The sequence below is a fragment of the Mastigoproctus giganteus genome, chromosome 13, assembly GCF_048544385.1.
Source record: "Mastigoproctus giganteus isolate SK-2022 chromosome 13, ASM4854438v1, whole genome shotgun sequence".
NCBI classification, from domain to species: Eukaryota; Metazoa; Arthropoda; class Arachnida; order Uropygi; family Thelyphonidae; genus Mastigoproctus; species Mastigoproctus giganteus.
In genome coordinates this window covers 88,739,060-88,759,526 of record NC_143587.1, presented here as the reverse complement: position 1 = coordinate 88,759,526, position 20,467 = coordinate 88,739,060, and the positions used below count along the sequence as shown (strand labels likewise).

General features: G+C 38.1%; 1 protein-coding gene across 1 annotated transcript in view; it reads right to left on the bottom strand.

Moving 5' to 3' along the window:
* Positions 1–20,467, bottom strand: part of LOC150076249 (plexin-B-like) — a 705,969-nt gene that overhangs the window by 383,142 nt on the left and 302,360 nt on the right. The gene's annotated exons all lie outside the window — the stretch shown is intronic.

Here is a 20,467-nt window from a genome sequence, read left to right as displayed (position 1 = left end):
ATATATATATATATATATAATATAGAAAATTAATAAATAACTTATGTAAAGTTAACTAAACAAGAACTAATTAATGCCATCTATACATATCTACATAGAACATTACATCAGTCTTATTATATATTTTTTTGTATAGTTTAAGTACAATTAGAAAATAGGTAAGATATATTTCATATAGGATAAGCTGGTAGCTACTTAACCCTATAATAGCCGTAACTGGTCCACGAGGCCAAACCTAGTAAAGGATGATCATTAATCAAAGCAAAAGTAAAAATAAAACAATTAATAAACATAATAATAATATATATCAAGTTAATTATAGGTAATAGGACACATTGAAAGGGACTTTATCGAGAGCTAACCCTTTCAATATGTCCCCTACAATTAACCCGGCTATCAGTTTCTGATATCATCTGCCTGTTTAACACGGTCAAAAGGTAATTCATGCGATAAATGGATAAGTATAATTAAAGTTAGACAATAATTTTGTTGTTAACAGGCTAGATGACTTTAGCCTGTTAACTTTAATTATACTTATCCATTTATCGCATGAATTACCTTTTGACCGTGTTAAACAGGCAGATGATATCAGAAACTGATAGCCGGGTTAATTGTAGGGGACATATTGAAAGGGTTAGCTCTCGATAAAGTCCCTTTCAATGTGTCCTATTACCTATAATTAACTTGATATATATTATTATTATGTTTATTAATTGTTTTATTTTTACTTTTGCTTTGACTAATGATCATCCTTCACTAGGTTTGGCCTCGTGGACCAGTTACGGCTATTATAGGGTTAAGTAGCTACCAGCTTATCCTATATGAAATATATCTTACCTATTTTACTAATTGTACTTAAACTATACAAAAAAAAAAAAAAAAAAAAAATATATATATATATATATATATATACAGTGCTTTTTTTGTAAAAGAATAGGTGCCGGTACTCATTCTTTGCTATTAGGAAAAATTTTAAATTAAAAGGATATGAAATACTCAACATTTTTTTTCCTGATATTATTACTTTAGTAGTAATGTTTTTGGATTAAGAACAACAAATTTAGTATTTAATACAGTTTATTAAGCATAAATTTATTATTCAAGTATATAAAAAAAATAAGTAAAATGAGTAAAATAAGTAAATAAATTGGTCAACTACTGAGTGCCGGGCACTCAGGATGAGGGGTCCGTAGTCACGAATGGTCGTTAATGTAGTATCTCAAATAGAGAGTTTTATGGTAACCGAAAAATGTTTCTAGTACACCAGCTTGGCCTAAAACTGAGGAACTAACGAAAACATCTATTTGAATCTTTCCAGTTGTTGTGAATGACAAGGGTGGGAGAAGCGACTGGCAGGTGAGGGCCATGCAAGGCTCCGCACAGGTGCCTACCCACCGCCGCCTCAATACTGGCTCTCTGAGTACCTACTTGCCGGAACAACTCCAGCTTTGAAAATTTAAAAAAAAATACTTCTCATCGCAAAATTTATAAATGGCCTTTATAGAATTATTAACTAACTATTTAGCAATCTTTTTTGTCACCAAAAGGAGAGTTACTTAGCACAAAAAAGCACGCTATCGAAGTGCAATAAAAAAATTGTTTTCTTTAATTTTAACATAAAACATAAATGATAGATTTCAATCGGAATAGTTTTCCCTTGATAAGCATCGAATAATGCATAGCTAATGTGATTTTTAAATTTTTAGCTCCATTAGCGACGGAAATAGGGGTGGGGGACAAGAAAATTAGTCACATTTTCCTGACTGGTGCCACCATTTTTAATTTTAAAAATATTTTAAACCTACTCGTTGAGCTCTTTCCAACGGTGTATATAGGTTGTCAACAACACTGTTTTGTTCCCCCACATTTCACCCCTCCATTTCTCAGATAAATTTTTGTCAACAACAATCAATATGGCATTATGTTGGCCCACATGTACAAACCCATGCAAAATTTGAGTCATTAGGTTGAGTGGTTCCAGAGATACAATGCTGTAACAGACAGACGGATAGACAGACAACAGAGTGATATTATAAGGGTCTTTCGTTAAACTACAGACCCTAAAAATAATAAGTAAAAATAAATAACATAAATAAAAATAATTTCATAATAAAGTTTTTCTAGAATATTCCAAATTTTTATTAAGTTCTGATATGACACCCTCTGCCGACTTCTTTTCTTCCTCTTTGTGTGTCTGTTGCTGAATGACGTTTCTGAAGCAGCCACGGATTGACATATTTTGCTGGATCGAAGCGAGTCAGCGGTAGGCCAATAATTTTAAGAAACAGTAGTGAAGAAACTATTTTTTAATGAAGCGCTTGTTGGGCTGGCGATCAGATTCATTTGTGAAAATCCTCGTTCACATTGACTTGATGAAATTGGTATCGTACTCAGAGCGTCCATCAAATGCTTCAATTCTTCCGAAACCATTTTTCAATTAGGTATTCCCAAAATCCACGAATTGTATCTCTTTATTTAACTGTAACCTAATCGACAATTTTCTAACTTCATTTTCACCAAATGGCGACAATTCATGTTTAGAAGGTTTAATACCTACCTTTGTTGTCTTCATTTTCCTTCTCTTGTCATCAATGTTGTCATTAGTTCTTAAATTTGAATTTTTTTTCTTTTCTTTTCTTTTTTCGAAAAACTGTCCAAAATGTCAGTGTCATTTGGATATTCAGGTACTGTGACCATGTAAATAGAGATAGGCCGACCGGGCTAGCCGAGTGGGAAAGTGCCTGCCTGGCAACCCAAAGGTCGTGGGTTCGAATCCTACCCCGGGCTTGGATCAGAGTAGCAAATGCAAAAACATTGGGAGGTGCAATATGGCCACAGAAGCCAATGCACCAACAACTAACGAAAAAAAAACAGAGATAGGGAAAATTTAAGGAAAAATGTCGATAACGCACTTCTGTGAAATAGCAGATTATTTTTCGGTGTAAAAGAAAATCGCTCTCTCCTAATTCTTGAATGAGGCACTTACAGTTGATTCACAGCAGGGTCCAATCTACGGCCCACCAGGAAAATCAACTAAAACAGCATAAAGATATCTAACTTTGAATTTTTTTTTAATATGGCCCCTGTACGGGAAAAGTTTGGACACCACTGCAGTAGCAGGTGGACAAGAGCCCATTGGGAATACCCTTGATCTGCTCACTGTTGACCAGCGCGATTTCTCCATATGTGGGACAGGTGGTCGGATAGGTTTTACCAGGTACCACTAAGTTGTAGAATGTTTCAGTATATATATATGAAAATTTTCTTTGTTCAACGGAAAGTATTTTAAATGTTACTTCCAAGGGGAATTCAAAATAACTTGCTATAAAAGGACTTCGTTAAACAGAGGTCTGACTGAGTAATTTAGAATTATAAAAATGGTTATACAGTTTTATGTAGAAAATATCATAACAGTAGACAGTGAAAAATGCAAATTTAGTCAAATAATTTTAAGCTTATTTGAATAGTATGTAAACATGTGAAAAAAATTTACGGAACGTTACAAATTTCGAAGTTCAATGCATCCAAATGTCACACGTCACTGTTAATAAAGGTGCCGGTATGCCGTACTGTCCCAAAAAAAGCACTGTGTGTGTGTGTGTGCGCGCGTGTGTGTGTGTGTGTGTGTGTGTGTGTGTGTGTGTGTGTGTGTGTGTGTGTGTGTGTGTGTGTGTGTGTGTGTGTATATATATATACATACACACACACACACAGTGCTTTTTTTAGTCATAAAAAAAAGGTATGACAATAATGTAGTTATTCATGAAAATAATTAAGTTTTTTTACAGTTGCAAACATTGTTTTCACATATGGCAAAATTCCAACCTTATGCTTAATTCCAGTTATCGCTGTCAAAGTTGAACATTAAAGAGGCTGATGAATATGCTGTTATTTGGGTGTTTTTGACACAAGGCTTCAATGACCATACTGTGCCTTTCAAAGTTCCTCGAGCAATATCCAGTTTTGTACTAGCTTCCAATTTATTATCCAAATTAGATGAGTCAGATTTATAATTCATATTAGAAATGGACATGTAGATGGAGCTGCTTTAGGTAAATCAAAAATTTGGTTAGGTTTGCATCTTCACATGTGCTGTAGTGTTAAAGGTTCCCATAGGCATGAGGGGGGGTTTGAAGATATCACACCAATCATTTTGAAGATAATTACAACCTATGAGAATATGATTTACTGTAAGTGAAGAGTGATAATGTCTGAGGCAGGCCTTTCCTAGTAAGAACAGATGGATTAAGTTGGAATGATCAATGTACATCTTGGCAATAATAACTTCCTCATATTCAGTCAGATCTAATTCTAGAGATGTTTATTTGCACAAATTTTTAATTTGTCTGGGTCTGCCATCTTTAAATCCACTATTTGTATAACAGACATAATCAAACAAAAATATGGAACTTGAATTTGAGACTTAAGTGTTAGGTGTTTTATGCCTTGTTCTGCAAGTTTATTTCCCAGGCTGACTTTTGAGCTTGACTCCAACCAAAAGGTAAGACGATTTGGTAAATTTTGTTTGAGTCAAATAAGCACAGATTTTATTTGTTTCACATAACTGTTCAGCTATTACACTTGGTAAGTCATTATAATTATATAATCTGAAGAAGATAGGACATTTAAGTTAAGTTTACTACTGCTAACTTCATAAGGTACAGTTCAGTAATACAGTTGCTGAATTTGGTAAGACGTTCTATACATATGATGTTAGTTGGAAAAAACTAATTTTTCTGAGCAGTGCAAACAGCCTGCAAGGGTAGCTCATGGGGTCTTGTCTGTGATATATAGGAATTTTGCTGGCAGGGATAGGGAGTGATTTTCCCCTATGTAGAGCAGTGGTCAACCTGCACCTTGAGTGCAGCACACAGGTCTGAAAGGCCTCATTTTGGGAAGGATGTTTAGCTGCTGGAAATGGGGGGGGGCAACGGGATTAGTGAGGGGAACAAAGGATTGCTGTTATGAAGATAGACTTAACTACTGCAAATTGCAGCGTCTGGAGACTGGACACCTGTGAGGTGATCTGATTGAGGTATACAAGGCTTGAATGGTTTGAGGAAGCTCAAAAGTGATGGGATTCTTCCTCTTGCTCAGATTCCACACCCGAGGGGGTATAAATTCAATTTGAGGAAAGACGATTGTAAAGTAAATGTGTGGAAATTTGCCTTTAGCCAGCGGGTGGTTGATTGCTGAAACAAACTTCTGTCTATCGTTGTGGAGGTTGACAGCTTAAATAAATTCAAGGCTGAACTAGACACACTTTTGGAGTGAATGGATGGGTAAAACGGGAAGAGGTTTTTTTTTTTTTTTTTTTTTTTGGCTGATGCTAAATAAGCTTGCTTTCTTGCATCATATACCTCTACTAATGCTAATTGCTGCTACATATGTAGATGTGTCAGATTTTGGCCATCAGTATATATCAAATCTTCCCATAAATAGTAATTTTTTTCCATATTTTGTCAAAGTAAAAACAACTACTATATATTTATTCAAGTTTAAATCAAGTACAGCCACTCCCCGATTAACATAAGGTTACGCTCCGTGGAACGCTACATAAGTCAAATTTTAGGTAAGTCAGAATTTCCCTAAATAAGCATTTAATATATGCTTATTTAGGCATATATCTATCAAACTCAGTGTGCATATATATTAATATATGCACACTGAGTTTGATAGAAGCAAAAAAAAAAAAAAGTGTTCAACGAACATGTAAATAGAATTATTCAATTTTTTTTTATCTCGTGCGCAAGAAAAATTACAGTGTACAAAATTACAAAAATTTCAAAATTATAAAACTACAAAAAGAGAGAGGAGACAGGCAGAATGTCAACAAGTTTTACCTTTCAAGCATGGTTGCCAAAATTAACTCTCCAGCTGATAAGCATGCTGCTGTAGAAGTTGAGGACTATGGAGAATTAGAAGGGGTTTTTTCAAACACATCAGAAAATTTCTCTGTAGCTGCAGAATCTGCACTGGTGACTTCACCGCCTACTTTAATGTTTTGTAAACCAGCGCAATGCTTGAACCTATCAAACCACCCGTTGCTTGCCGTGAACTTGGCTTGGGGTTTGCTGTACGTCATTATCTTCATAAATACTTCTTGCTTGAATGGCCGTTAGATTCAAGGGCACTTGCTTCTGAATCTGATTTTCCATCCATATTACTAATAGCTTTTCCATCTTCAATACAGCACCTGAACGCTGTTTTGTGATCACTGTTGGGGCAGACTGGCCCCAGTGTGAAATACGTTGATCCTTTAACATGTTCTTTTATACTTGCACTGTCCTTTAAAATAGTATTCATTGTTGAAGCAGCAAGACCTAATGCCATGCAATAGATGACAAACTTTGTCCTGCTTCTTACTTCTTAATTAATTAATCATCTTCATTTCTAAATCATTTTTTTTTTTGTTTCATTTCCTAGTACTGCCAGAACTTGCACTTTCTGTTGGTTGCTTTCCCTTCATCATTGCAATAAGTAAATAAAAATGAAGAGAAGATTCTGAAAATTTATACGATTGAAGATTTCAGTGAAGGGAGAACACATTTTACCATAATAACGTAAAAACCCACACAATTCCAGTTCTCGGGATTATTGCAAATGCAATAAGATCGACTTTACTACCCGTTTATAATTAGATGCACTAACAGAAAAGCCCAATAAACCGGAAAGTGCAAAGTGATTTTATTGTTTTATGGTAGTGACCTCCAGAAATGTGTTTTAGAAAAATATCACAAAGGCATTCAAAATTGATTCTTATAATGGAACATATGATAACAATGAAAGAGTAGTGCAATTTCCATTATAAAAATGACCTTTTAGAGAGATAAATAGCTTAGTTATATAGTGAATTTCAACTTCTGAGGTCTTGGAACAAATTACTGAAAAAAAAAACAAAAAAAAACACAACAATGTGTTGTGTTCACATTACGATATTTTCACGATACCTCCATTTATTCCTACAGGATACAAAATACGGTTCCACGATTTTTTTTAAGGTTGCACCGGCCGGCAAAAACTTATGTAAAGTGGAATTTCCGTAATTCAAGTATTATGTAAGTCGGGGAGTGGCTGTATACCTTCTCTATGACTTTTGCCACTTTCCTACAAACATTTTAATATCATATTTAGAAAACTCCTTTGGCTTTGAAGAAATGCAGATAACTTTAGAGACTATCAAAAGTGAACCTAACTTTCGAGCTCTTTTCCATCAGACAGTGGCACAGATATCTGAATAACTAGCAATCAGATGGTGCAAGGTCTGGCAATTTCTTGATATCATTATCAGCAGTGTATCTTCTTGCATTAAGTGGTTCTTAATGGATCACTTAGTGGGCCTTTTATCTGCAGATAAAAGACCCAAGTGACAGTGATCACAGCATACTGATGTGGGATTTACTTAAAGATGTAACTGTTGTCAAAGGTAAAGGCTTTTGCTTTCATAAGGGTAAGTAACTATAGTGGTTTCTGAGAGTTTTTAAATCTGTGCAATGGAACCAATTGATGAAGTTGCCAACAGTAAATTCTAAATGAGAAGCATTTAAGGATGCTATCATAGAAGCTACTGGACTTTTTACACCAACTAAGAGATATGGTTAGAGGCATAGAGTTAGATGTGAGATGAACTGATGAGATTTGTGACAGTGAAGGAAAATGCATAGGGTGCATATCAATTATGAGGTGATATAGATATCTATTGTAGATATATACTAGTCTGCAATCAAGTCATCACAAAAGATGTTAGGATAGATAAGGCAGATTACAAGAAGTCTCTGGCAAAGAATGCAAAGAAAAGCAACAAAGACTTCTTTACTTATGTAAACAATAGAAGGAAAGAGGTTCAATCACATTGGTCTGCTAGATATGAATGATTCTGATTATGTGAATTGAAGAGCCTGCTGATGTGAATGTATATGCAAAATGCCCATTCAGTACGTCAGGTTGCTGACAAAATGAATATTTTACATCTACATACACACACAAGAGGAATTCTTTAGGGATGCAGATGCCAGAAGTGAGTAAATTCTGGCAGGGAGCTGAATGATTTTACATTCTTTTAAATTGTGTCTATAAACTTAACGATTTCCTTTTAGTTAATTTTTCAGTTTTGGGAACAAAAAGTAATCATATGGAGTGAGTTCCGGTGAATATGGTTGTGAGAGGATTGAAATGCTCTTCTGTGCCAGAAATTCTGTAATTGAGAAGGCAGAATGGGATGGTGCATTGTTGTGGTGGAAAATCAAATTTTGACTGATCTCTGGTTGCACACAGGATTCTTTTCTGCAACTGCTTAAGAATTTCTCTGTAGTAATTTTGGTTCATTGTTTTTTCCTATGGCAGAAACTCTTTATGAATGATGCCTTGACAATAAAAAAACACACAATCATCATTTTCACTTTTGATTTGGTCATTAGAAATTTCTTCGGACATGAGGATATTTTCGTATGCCAGTTCTCACTTTTGGCATTTGGTTCCTGGATTGTACCGGAAAAAAAAAAAAACGGTTTGGTTTATGTCACCAATAACGACTTGTTTCAACATGTCTGGATCACTTTCTAAACTTTTTTCTAACAAATCATGGCACACATTAGCATTAGTAGAGGCATATGATGCCAGAAAGCAAACTTATATGTTTCAGCCAAAAAAAAAAAAAAAAAACCATTCCCATTTCACCCATCCATTCACTCCAAAAGTATGTCCAGTCTTTCCTTGAATTCTTGAATTTTTTATTTAAGCCATCAACTTCCACAAAGATCGATGGAAGTTTGTCCAATCAAACACCCACTGGCTAAAGTCAAATTCCGGCATCATATCTCTTCTACAACTATCTTTCCTCAATTTGAATTTATGCCCCCTCATGTGCATAATCTGAGCAAGAGGAAGAATCCCATCAGCATTGAACTTGCTCAAACCATTCAAGGCCATATCACCTCAGTTGCCTAGTCTCTAGATGCTGCAATTTGCAGAACTCAAGCTTTTTTTGGTAAGAGCAACTCGTTCTTCCCCTCACCAATCATGTTACTCATTCGAGCAGCTTCGTATCGTTATTAAAATGAGTCCTCCAGACCTCTTATGCAGTACTCAAGGTGTGGCCTGACCATTACCTTATACAAAGGGATAATCACCTCCCTATCCCTGCTAGCAAAATTCCTGTATAGCATTGAAAAGGCCCCATGAGCTGCTCTGGCAGCCAGTGTGCACTACTCTGAAAACTCAATATCCAACTATTACCTCAGGTCTTTTTCATTCTCCACTAACCTGAGTGTAGTACCGCACAGTCAGTATGTTACTCTGTGGTTATCGCAACCCATATGCAGTACTTTGCATTTGTTAACGTTAAACTTTAGTTGTCACCTCTCAGCCCATTTGTTCAAAATTTCTAGATCCTGTTTCAGTAGTGTACCACCCTTACCGTCATTAACAAATCTACCAACCTCCATATCGTCTGAAAACTTGGACATTATGCGTGATATGCCTTCACCAATATCATTGATAAATACAGAAAACAAAAATGGGCCCAACAGACCCCTGGGGAACTCCACTAATAACATTAGTCCATAAAGAGCACAGTCCATTTATTCCAACTCTCTGTATGCTCCCACCCAACCATCCCTTTATCCATAGCAGTGACTTGCCTTTAAAGCCATAGTGCTCCAATTTGTACAGTACTCTTCCATGCGTAACAGTATCAAAAGCTTTACTGAAATTCAAGTATGTTATCAAAATTATTTTTCAAATTATTATTTGCATCCAGTTTCTTTGTGACCATGTTGTAGTATCCAATGAAATTGGTCAGAAAAGACCTCCCTTCAGTAAACACATGACTATAACTACAGTATTATCTATATGATCCTGTAATGCTTCTTTAACCAGTATCTCTATTTTTCTCAGAACAAAGTTAAACTAACAGGTCTGTAATTACTCTTGTCACTCTTTGATCCCCGTTTGTGAATTGGGGCTATATTTGCACATCTCCAGTACATGAGGACATCTCCCAAATTCAAGGATGCTTTCATGATTATGGCTATGAATTTGCTTTCTTCTTTTGCTGCCTCCTTTAATATAACTGGAAAAATTCCATGCAACCCAGGTGCCTTTCTTATGTTTAACTTCAACAATTTCTCCTCCACTTTGCTCTCATTTATTATAAAATCATTTAGATCCCTGTTAGAATTTGATAAACTTCTGGCCTCCACTTCCCCACAGAATTCCTTATGTGTGAATGTAGATGTAGATGTAAAATACTCATTTGTCAGCAACCTGAGCAGGATCATCAACAGTCGAACCATCGATTTCAGGTGGACCATTCTGACTCATCCCCTTTCTTCTAGAGTTTACATAAGTAAAGAAGTCTTTGCTGTTTTTCTTTGCATCCTTTGACAAAGATATCTCGTAATCTGCCTTTGCTTGCTTAACTTCCTTTGTGACTTGATTAGAGATTTCCTAGGCTTCTATGTCACCCGATAATTTATATAAAAGGGATCCTCTTACCAAGAAAGGCTTTAGTTCTGCAAATTGCCGAGTCTGGAGATTAAGTACCTGCGAGGTGATCTGATTAAGGTGTATAAAGCCTTGAATGGGTTGAGCAGGCTTAATGCTGATGGGATTCTTCCTTCTACTCAGATTACGAACCTGATGGAGAAGAAATTCATATTGGGGAAAGACAGTTGTAGAATAGATGTGTGGAAATTTGCCTTTAGTCAGCGGGTAGTTGATTGCTGGAACAAACCTCTATCTATTGTTGTGGAAGTTTATAGCTTAAATAAATTCAAGAATGAACTGGACAAAACTTTTAGAGTGAATGGATGTAAGAAATGTGATTTTTTTTTTTTTTTGGCTGATACTGTATAAGCTTGCTGTCTTGAATCATACGCCTCTACAAATGCTAATGCATCCCATGCATTTTTATTCTTTGCCATGAGTCCCTTTAGTTTATCTGACATCCATTTGGGCCAAAAATTGGCATTAGCATTAGTAGAGGCATATGATGCAAGAAAGCAAGCTTATATAGCATCAGCCAAAAAAAAAAAAAAAAAAACACACACCACTCCCATTTCACCCCTCCGTTCGTTCAAAATACCTGTCCAGTTGAGCTTTAAATTTGTTTAGGCTATCAACTTCAACAATAAGTGATGGAAGTCGGTTCCACCAACCAACCACCCGCTGGCCAAAGACAAATTTCCGCACATCTATCCGACATCCGTCCTTCCTCAATTTGAATTTATGCCCTCTGAGGTGATTAATCTGAGCAAGATGAAGAATCCCATTGGCATTGAGCATGCTCAAACCATTCAAAGCCTTATACACCTCTATCAGATCACCTCGCCGGTACCTAGTCTCCAGACTGTAATTTGCAAAACTTAAGCCTTTCTTCGTAAGAGCAACAACCCTTTGTTCCATTCACTAATCTTGTTGCCCTTCTCTGTACCCGTTCCAGCAGCTCTACATCCTTCTTGAAATGAGGCCTCCAGACCTGTATACAGTACTCAAGATGTGGCCTAACCATTGCCTTATACAAGGGAATAATCACCTCCTTATCCCTGCTAGAAAAATTCCTGTATATCATTGACAACACACCATGAGCTACTCTTGCAGCTCGTCTGCACTGCTCAGAGAACTTCATATCTGCCTGCACAATTACCCCCAGGTCCTTTTCATTCTCCACCACTGTCAGTGTAGTACCGCAGAGTTGATACGTTGCTCTGGGGTTACTGTTTCCCATATGTAGTACTTTACATTTGTCAATGTTAAACTTCATTTGCCACCTCTCAGCCCATCTGTTCAACCTTTCCAGATCCTGTTGCAGCAGCATAGCGTCAGTAGTGTCCTTAACAACCCTGCCAACCTTTGTATCATCTGCAAACTTGGACATTAAACTTGATATCCCATCATCAATATCATTCATAAACACCGAAAACAACAACGGACCCAACACTGAACCCTGAGGAACTCCACTAATAACATTAGTCCACGTTGAGCAGTGTCCATTGATTACCGCTCTCTGCCTTCTGCCAATCAACCATCCCCTTTATCCATAGCAGCAATTTGCCTCCAATGTCACACTGCTCCAATTTGTGTAGCAGTCTTCCATGTGCAACAGTATCAAAAGCCTTTCTAAGATCCAAATATATAATATCAAAGTTATTCCCTGCATCCAGTTCTTTTGTGACTACATCATAGTATCCAATCAAATTGGTCAGGCAAGACCTGCCCTTAACAAAACCATGCTGCGTCTGAGCTATAACTGAATTCTTGTCTAGATGATCCTGCAGTGCTTCTTTAACCAGTGCCTCCATTAATTTACCTGGAACAGAAGTTAAACTAACAGGTCTATAATTACTTGTGTCAGCCTTTGATCCTCCTTTGTGAATTGGGGTGGGTTACATTTGCACATCTCCAGTCTATGGGTACCTCCCCTGAGTCCAAAGAAGCTCTCATAATTATGGCTAGGGGTTTGCTTAGGGGTCACAGTCTGAGGACGAGGTTGCCGGTGCGGACGTGCCTTTCTGCTGCTCTTGGAACAGAGAAGTTTTTTCTGATTTATTTTCTGCTTTATTAGTTTAAATTGACATATTAACTTATTTTCTAGAGTAGCTTTATATTCCTATTACGGTACTTAAGTTTAAAGTAACGTAGATAGAGATTTTGTAGGTATTACTTAGTATCGGAAAGGGTATCAAATACACGTGTTTACCGTTCGTAAATATCCGCCATTGTTACGGGAAAATTAATCAGTAAAATCTATTAATCTTGTCGAACTTCATTGGCAATTAAATTGTACTTTAACTATACATATAACCACTTAGGTTACGTAACATAAATAATTAGTAAAAAATAAATAATTAATACTTAACTTGATACGGAAGTTATATAAAGGGATTTCTTAGATAACACTCATTACTGAAACATAAAAATTTCGTAGATAACACTCGTTACTGAAACGTAAATATTTCGTAGATAACACTCGTAGATTTCGTAGATAACACTCGTTACTGAAACATAAATATTCCGTAGATAATATTTGTTACTGAAACATAAATATAGCGTTATAACTGTGTTTGGATACAAGTTCAGGATTTAATTTTGTACAGAAATTGAAATTTTATTGAAAGTAAATCTAAATCATGACTCAAACCAGAGCAGCAAAGCAAAAGGCTCAAGCTAATGGGAATGCTGTGGCCCAGGGGAGAACTGAGGGGGGCAGTTGTCCTCTGAATCACAGCCTTTTAAGATGCACTATTTGCTTGATGTTTGCGGAGCAGTCAGGTATGGGACATGATACTGCCATGGGGGATGTCTTTGTATGTGTGCGATGCAAGGAGTGTAAGGAGATCAGGCGACAACTCAGCGTTGTTATGGGCCTATATGAGAGCTTGAAGGACAGGGTGGATGCCCTCGAAGAATTACAAGTGAGGGGTCCATCAAGCTCTCAGCTGCCCACACCAATGCCAGAGCTTGCACTTGGTCATCGTGCAACACAGCGGCAACCCCCAAGGCAGAATGCGCTGGTCCCAAAGGAACTAGTAGTTGTTGGTGACTCTATTGTCAGGGAAACGGGAAACATGCTTTGTAAAAAGGATAGGTGGAACAGGACCAGGGTATGTCTGCCAGAGGCAAAGGTTGATGACGTTGTAGAGCGGATATCATCTTTTAAGGGCACAAAAGGTGATATAGTTGTACATGTTGGCACTAATGACATTAAGAGTAGGAGACCGGCGGAATTACTTGACAAGTACAGGTCACTGATGAAAAAAAGCCGTGAATTAGGGTTGAATTTGAAAGTGTCTGCAATTCTGCCAGACACGATAGGAGGGAGTATATGATGAGAGCCCTGACGATCAATTCGGCCCTGGAAAGGTTGTGCAGGGCTCAAGGGGTAGAATTTTTTTCAGCCAGGTCTGTACTTGTTAACAGGAGAGACTGCTTCTACAGGGATGGGATACACTTAAATAGAAAGGGTGCAAGAATGTTTGCTGATGCTATCGAGGCAGTGTTAGGTGGGTCGGAAAACTGCTAGATTGGGGGGATACAAGGACTAATAGATTAACAGTAGCCACTGGCAGAGGTGAAAGTGATTCTTGCACTGTTTCTATTGGAATGAGCCACAGCCTGGAAAATAAGATGCAGGATATTTCAGAGACTGCTGGGAGTCACTGGGGTACAAGTAAACACATGGGTTGTGTTAGGGTAGCTAAGAAAAAGAACAGGTGCATGTATACTTGCGTGTACACCAATGCTAGGAGTTTAGTAAATAAATTTGATGAATTTGAGGTATTGCTCAAAACATCAAAGGCAGATATTGTGGGGATTTCAGAGACGTGGTGTCACACAGATATAAGGAATGCAGAACTGGAATTTGGGGAGTACAATGTCTACAGAAAGGATAGACAGAATAGGAAGGGAGGAGGGGTTATGCTATTAGTTAAAAAACACATAAAATCCAAGGAAGTGAAGCCAGTCGACATCGCTGGACAGTGCAGTGTCGAGTCAATTTGGTGTGACATAAGCACTGGGAGATCAAAATTGAGAGTAGGCGTGTGCTATAGGCCTAATGACTCTGATGAGTGTAATAAGAAACTGTTCGGAGAAATAGAGTGGGCCAGTAAATCAGAGAGTCTTATAATGGGGGATTTTAATTTCCCAGATATTGACTGGAATTTGGGGGCTGGTCACTCACACAGTAGCAAGGCTTTTGTGGATTTATTGGATGATTGTTTTCTACATCAGCATGTTCAGGAGGCAACTAGAGGGAGTAATACTCTTGATTTGATTATCAGTAGTGATTCTTCATGCATTAAGAATCTGCAGATAAATGAACCACTAGGTGGCAGTGATCACAGTGTTCTGAAGTGGGAGTTACTCAAAGAGGTAACTACCATTAGGTGTAAAGGGAAGGGGTATTGCTTCGTAAAGGCGACTACAATGGAGTGAGACAGTATTTAAATTCTATACAGTGGGATCAACTGATGATATTGCCAACAGCAAATTCAAAATGGGAAGCATTCAAAGAACTTATCTTGGAAGCTACTAGGCTTTACATACCAACTAAGATGTATTGTTCAAGGTTTAGGCCTAAAAAACTAATGAGGCATATGGCAGAGAAGAAAAATGCATGGGATACATACAAATTAACACGTGACACAGACGCCTATGATAGATACAAGTTGATCTGTAACCAAGTTACAAAGGAGGTTAGGCAGGCGAAGGCAGATTACGAGAGATCCTTGGCAAGGGATGCGAAGAAAAACAGCAAAGAGTTCTTTACTTATGTAAACTCTAGAAGGAAGGGGATGAATCAGTTTGGTCCACTTGATATCGATGGGTCAACTGTTGATGACCCTCCTCAGGTAGCTAACAAACTAAATGAATATTTTGCATCGACATTCACACATGAGGAGTTATTCAGCGAGGGGAATGCCAGAGGTGTATTCAACTCTAGCAGTAAGCTAGAGAATCTAGTAATAACTGAGAGCAAAGTGGGGGAGAAATTGTTGAAGATAAACACAAGAATGGCACCTGGGGTGGATGGGATCTATCCAGTTATATTAAAGGAGGCAGCAAAGGAAGTAAGCAAACCCTTAGCCATAATTATGAGAGCTTCCTTGGACTCAGGGGAGGTACCCATGGACTGGAGATGTGCAAATGTGACCCCAATTCACAAAGGAGGATCAAAGGCTGACACAAGTAATTATAGACCTGTGAGTTTAACTTCTGTTCCCGGAAAATTAATGGAGACATTGGTTAAAGCAGCACTGCAGGATCATCTAGACAAGACTTCAGTTATAGCTAGGACACAGCATGGTTTTGTTAAGGGGAAGTCTTGCCTGACCAATTTGATTGGATACTATGATGCAGTCACAAAAGAACTGGATGCAGGGAATAACTTTGATATTATATACTTGGATCTTAGAAAGGCTTTTGATACTGCTGCACATGGAAGACTGCTGCACAAATTGGAGCAGTGTGGCATTGGAGGCAAATTGTTGCTATGGATAAAGGGGTGTTTGAGGGGGAGAAGACAGAGAGTGGTAATCAATGGACACTGCTCATCGTGGACTAATGTTATTAGTGGAGTCCCTCAGGGTTCAGTATTGGGTCCTTTATTGTTTTCTGTATTTATAAATGATATTGATGATGGTATATCAGGCTTAATGTCCAAGTTTGCAGACGATACGAAGGTTGGCAGGGTTGTCAAGGACACTACTGACACTATGCTGCTGCAACAGGATTTGGAAAGGTTGAGCAGATGGGCTTCGAGGTGGCAAATGAAGTTTAACATTGACAAATGTAAAGTACTACATATGGGAAACAGCAACCCCAGAGCAAAGTATCAACTCTGTGGTACTACACTGAGAGTGGTAGAGAATGAAAGGGACCTGGGGGTGGTTGTGCAGGCAGATATGAAGTTCTCTGAGCAGTGCAGACGGGCTGCAAGTGTTGCTCATGGTGTATTGTCAATGATATATAGGAATTTTTCTAGCAGGGATAAGGTGATTATTCCCTTGTAAGGCAATGGTCAGGCCACACCTAGAGTACTGTATACAGGCCTGGAGGCCTCATTTCAAGAAGGATGTAGAGCTGCTGGAACGAGTACAGAGAAGGGCAACAAGATTGGTGAATGGGACAAAGGGGTGCTCTTACGAAGAAAGGCTTAAGTTTTGCGAATTACAGTGTCTGGAAACTAGGCACCAGCGAGGTGATCTGATAGAGGTGTACAAAGCCTTGAATGGTTTGAGCATGCTCAATGCTGATGGGATTCTTCCCCTTGCTCAGAATAATCACCTGAGAGGGCATGAATTCAAATTGAGGAAAGACAGATGTAGGATAGATGTGCGGGAATTTGCCTTTAGCCAGCGGGTGGTTGGTAGGTGGAACAGACTTCCATCCCTTGTTGTGGAAGTTGATAGCCTAAATAAGTTTAAGGCTCAGCTGGACAGGTATTTCGAATGAACAGAGGGGTGAAGTGGAAGTGGTTATTTTTTATTTATTTATGTTACACTTTTTTTTTTTTTTGGCTGATGCTGCATAAGCTTGCTTTCTTGCATCAAATGCCTCTACTAATGCTAATGTTTACTTCCTTTGCTGCCTCCTTTAATATACCTGGATAGATCCCATCCACCCCAGGTGCCTTTTTTATGTTTATCCTCAACAATCTCTCCTCCACTTTCCTCTCAGTTATTACAAAAATCATCCAGCACACTGCCAATCTTTACCTACATCATTCTCCTTCCTGAATAATTCCTCATGCATGAATGTAGATGCAAAATACTCGTTTAGACTGTTAGCCACCTGAGCAGGATCCTCAACTGTTGAACCATCAATATCCAGTGGACCAATCTGATTCATCCCTTTCCTTCTTGAGTTTAAATATGTAAAGAACTCTTTTCTGTTTTTCTTTGCATCCTTTGCCAAGGATTTTTCGTAGTCTGCCTTTGCCTGCCTAATCTCCTTTGTGACTTGGTTACAGACCAACTTATATCTATCATAGGCTTCCATGTCACCCATTAATTTGTATGTATCCCATTCATTTTTCTTCTCTGCCACCTGTCTCATTAGTTCATCTGACAACCATTTAGGCCTAAACCTTGAACAATATTTCTTAGTTGGTATGTAAAGCCTGGTAGCCTCCAAAATTAGTTCCTTGAATGCTTCCCATTTTGAGTTTGCTGTTGGTAACATCATCAGTTGGTCCCACTGTATAGAATTTAAATACTGTCTCAGACCATCATAGTCGCCTTTACGAAAACAAAAACCCTTCCCTTTACCTCTGATGGTAGTTACCTCCCTCTTGTTGCCTCACGAACATGCTGATGTAAAAAACAATCATCCAATAAATCCACAAAAGCCTTGCTAGTGTGCGAGTGACCAATCCACAAATTCCAGTCAATATCTGGGAAATTAAAATCCCCCATTATAAGACTCTCTGATTTACTGGCCCACTCTATTTCCCTGTACAATATCTTATTATACTCATCAGAGTCATTAGGCCTATAGCACACTCCTACTCTCAATTTTGATTTCCTTATGCTTATGTCACACCAAACTGACTCGACACTGCCCTGTCCATCGATGTCGACTGGCTTCTTCCTTGGACTTTATGTGTTTCTTAACTAATAGCATAACCCCTTCTCCCTTCCTGTCCTGTCTATCCTTTCTATACACATTGTATTCCCCAAATTCCAGTTCCGCATCACTTATATCTGTGTGACACCACGTATCTGATATCCCAACAATATCTGCCTTTGATGTTTTGAGCAATACCTCAAATTCATCAAATTTATTTACCAAACTCCTAGCATTGGTGTACACGCAGGTATACATGCACCTGTTTCTATTCTTAGCTACCCTAACACAACCCATGTGTTTACTTGTACCGCAATGACTCCCAGCAGTCTGAAATATCCTGCATCTTGTTTTTCAGGCTTCTGCTCATTTCAATAGAAGCAGTGCAAGAATCACTTCCACCTCTGCCAGTGGCTACTGTTAATCTATTAGTCCTTGTATCCCCCCCTCGACAGCATCAGCAAAAATTCTTGCACCCTTTCTATTTAAGTGTATCCCATCCCTGTAGAAGCAATCTCTCCTGTTAACAAGTACAGTCCAGGCTGAAAAAAATTCTACCCCTTGAGCCTTGCACAATCCCTCCAGGGCCGAATTGATCGACAAGGCTCTCAGCATATACTCCCTCCTATCGTGTCTGGGCAGAATTGCAGACACTTTCAAATTCAACCCTAATTCACGGCTTTTTTTCAACAGTGACCTGTACTTGCTAAGTAATTCAGCCGGTCTCCTACTCTTAATATCATTAGTGCCAACGTGTACAACTATATCACCTTTTGTGCCCTTAAAAGATGATATCCGCTCTACAACGTCATCAACCTTTGCCCCTGGCAGACATACCCTGGTCCTATTCCACCTATCCTTTTTACAAAGCATGTTCCCCGTTTCCCTGACAATAGAGTCACCAACAACTACTAGTTTCTGTGGGACCAGCGCATTCTGCCTACGGGGCTGCCTCTGTGTTGCCTGATGACCAAGTGCAAGCTCTGGCGTTGATGTGGGCAGCTGAGAGCTTGATGGGCCCCTCAATTTATTTCCTTCGAGGGCATTCACCCTGTCCTTCAAGCTCTCATAAAGGCCCATAACAACGCTGAGTTGTCGCCTGATTTCCTTGCACTCCTTACACCGTGCACACACAAAGACATCCCCCTTGGCAGTATCATGTCCCGTACCCGACTGCTCCGCAAACATCAAGCAAACAGTGCATTTTAAAAGACTGTGATTCAGAGGGCAACTGCCCCCCTCAGTTCTCCCCTGAACCACAGCACTCTTATTAGCTTGAGCTTTTTGCTTTGCTGCTCTGGTCAGAGTCATGATTCCGATTTAATTCAATAAAATTTTGAAACAAAAATTAAATCCTTAAGTTATATCCCAAAACAGTTATGTTATATATATTTTTTTCGGTATCTAGTGTTTTCTACGAGTTCCCTTTATACAACTTCCGTATCACGTGTACCACTATAGTTATGTATTAATTATTTGTTACGATTAAGTCGTTATATATATATATAGAGTTAAAAATACAATTTAATTGACAATAAAGTTTATCAAGATTAATAGATTTACTGATTAATTGACAATATTATATTATGCACTATACTACACTAAGCTTATGCTATCGTGTAAAAATGGCGGGAATTCTCGAACGGTACTTCTACGGACTCGTAAGTATTGATTAGCTTCCAAATCTCGCTATCTCAATTTAGAATAAACTAAGGATCCTGACTAGGTCTATAATCTACTTATAGAAGATAATTTGATATAACAATTGGTTAATAAATCGACTAAATTTGGTTAAAAAAAAAGACCTCTCGTTCAATTTGTAACACATGGATTTGATACCGTTGTCGATACTAAGTAATACCTACAAAATCTCTGTCTAAGTTAAACTTTAAACTAAGTATCGTAACTAGGAATATAAAGCTACTCTAGAAAATAAGTTAATATGACAATTTAAGCTAATAAATCAGAAAATAAATCAGGAAAAACTTCTCTGTTCCAAGAGCTTCAAGGAGCTTCGTCCGCACAGGCAAACCTCGCACCCAGACTTTTCTTTGAACAGTATTTCTTAGTTGGTATGAAAAGCCTAGTAACTTCCAAGATTAATTCCTTGACTGCGTCCCACTTAGAATTTTCTGATGGTAACATCATCAGTTGGTCCCACTGTATAGAATTAAAAAGTGTCCAAGACCACTGTAGTTACCTTTATGAAAGCATAAAGGTAACTTCCCTTTACACCTGATGGTAGTTACATCTTTAAGTAAATCTCACATCAGTACATCGTTATCACTTCCATCAAGTGGTTGCTTTATCTGCAAATTCTTAATGCATGAATAATCACTGCTGATAATAAGATCAAGAGTATTACTCCCTCTGGTTGCTTCTCGAACATGTTGCTGTTGAA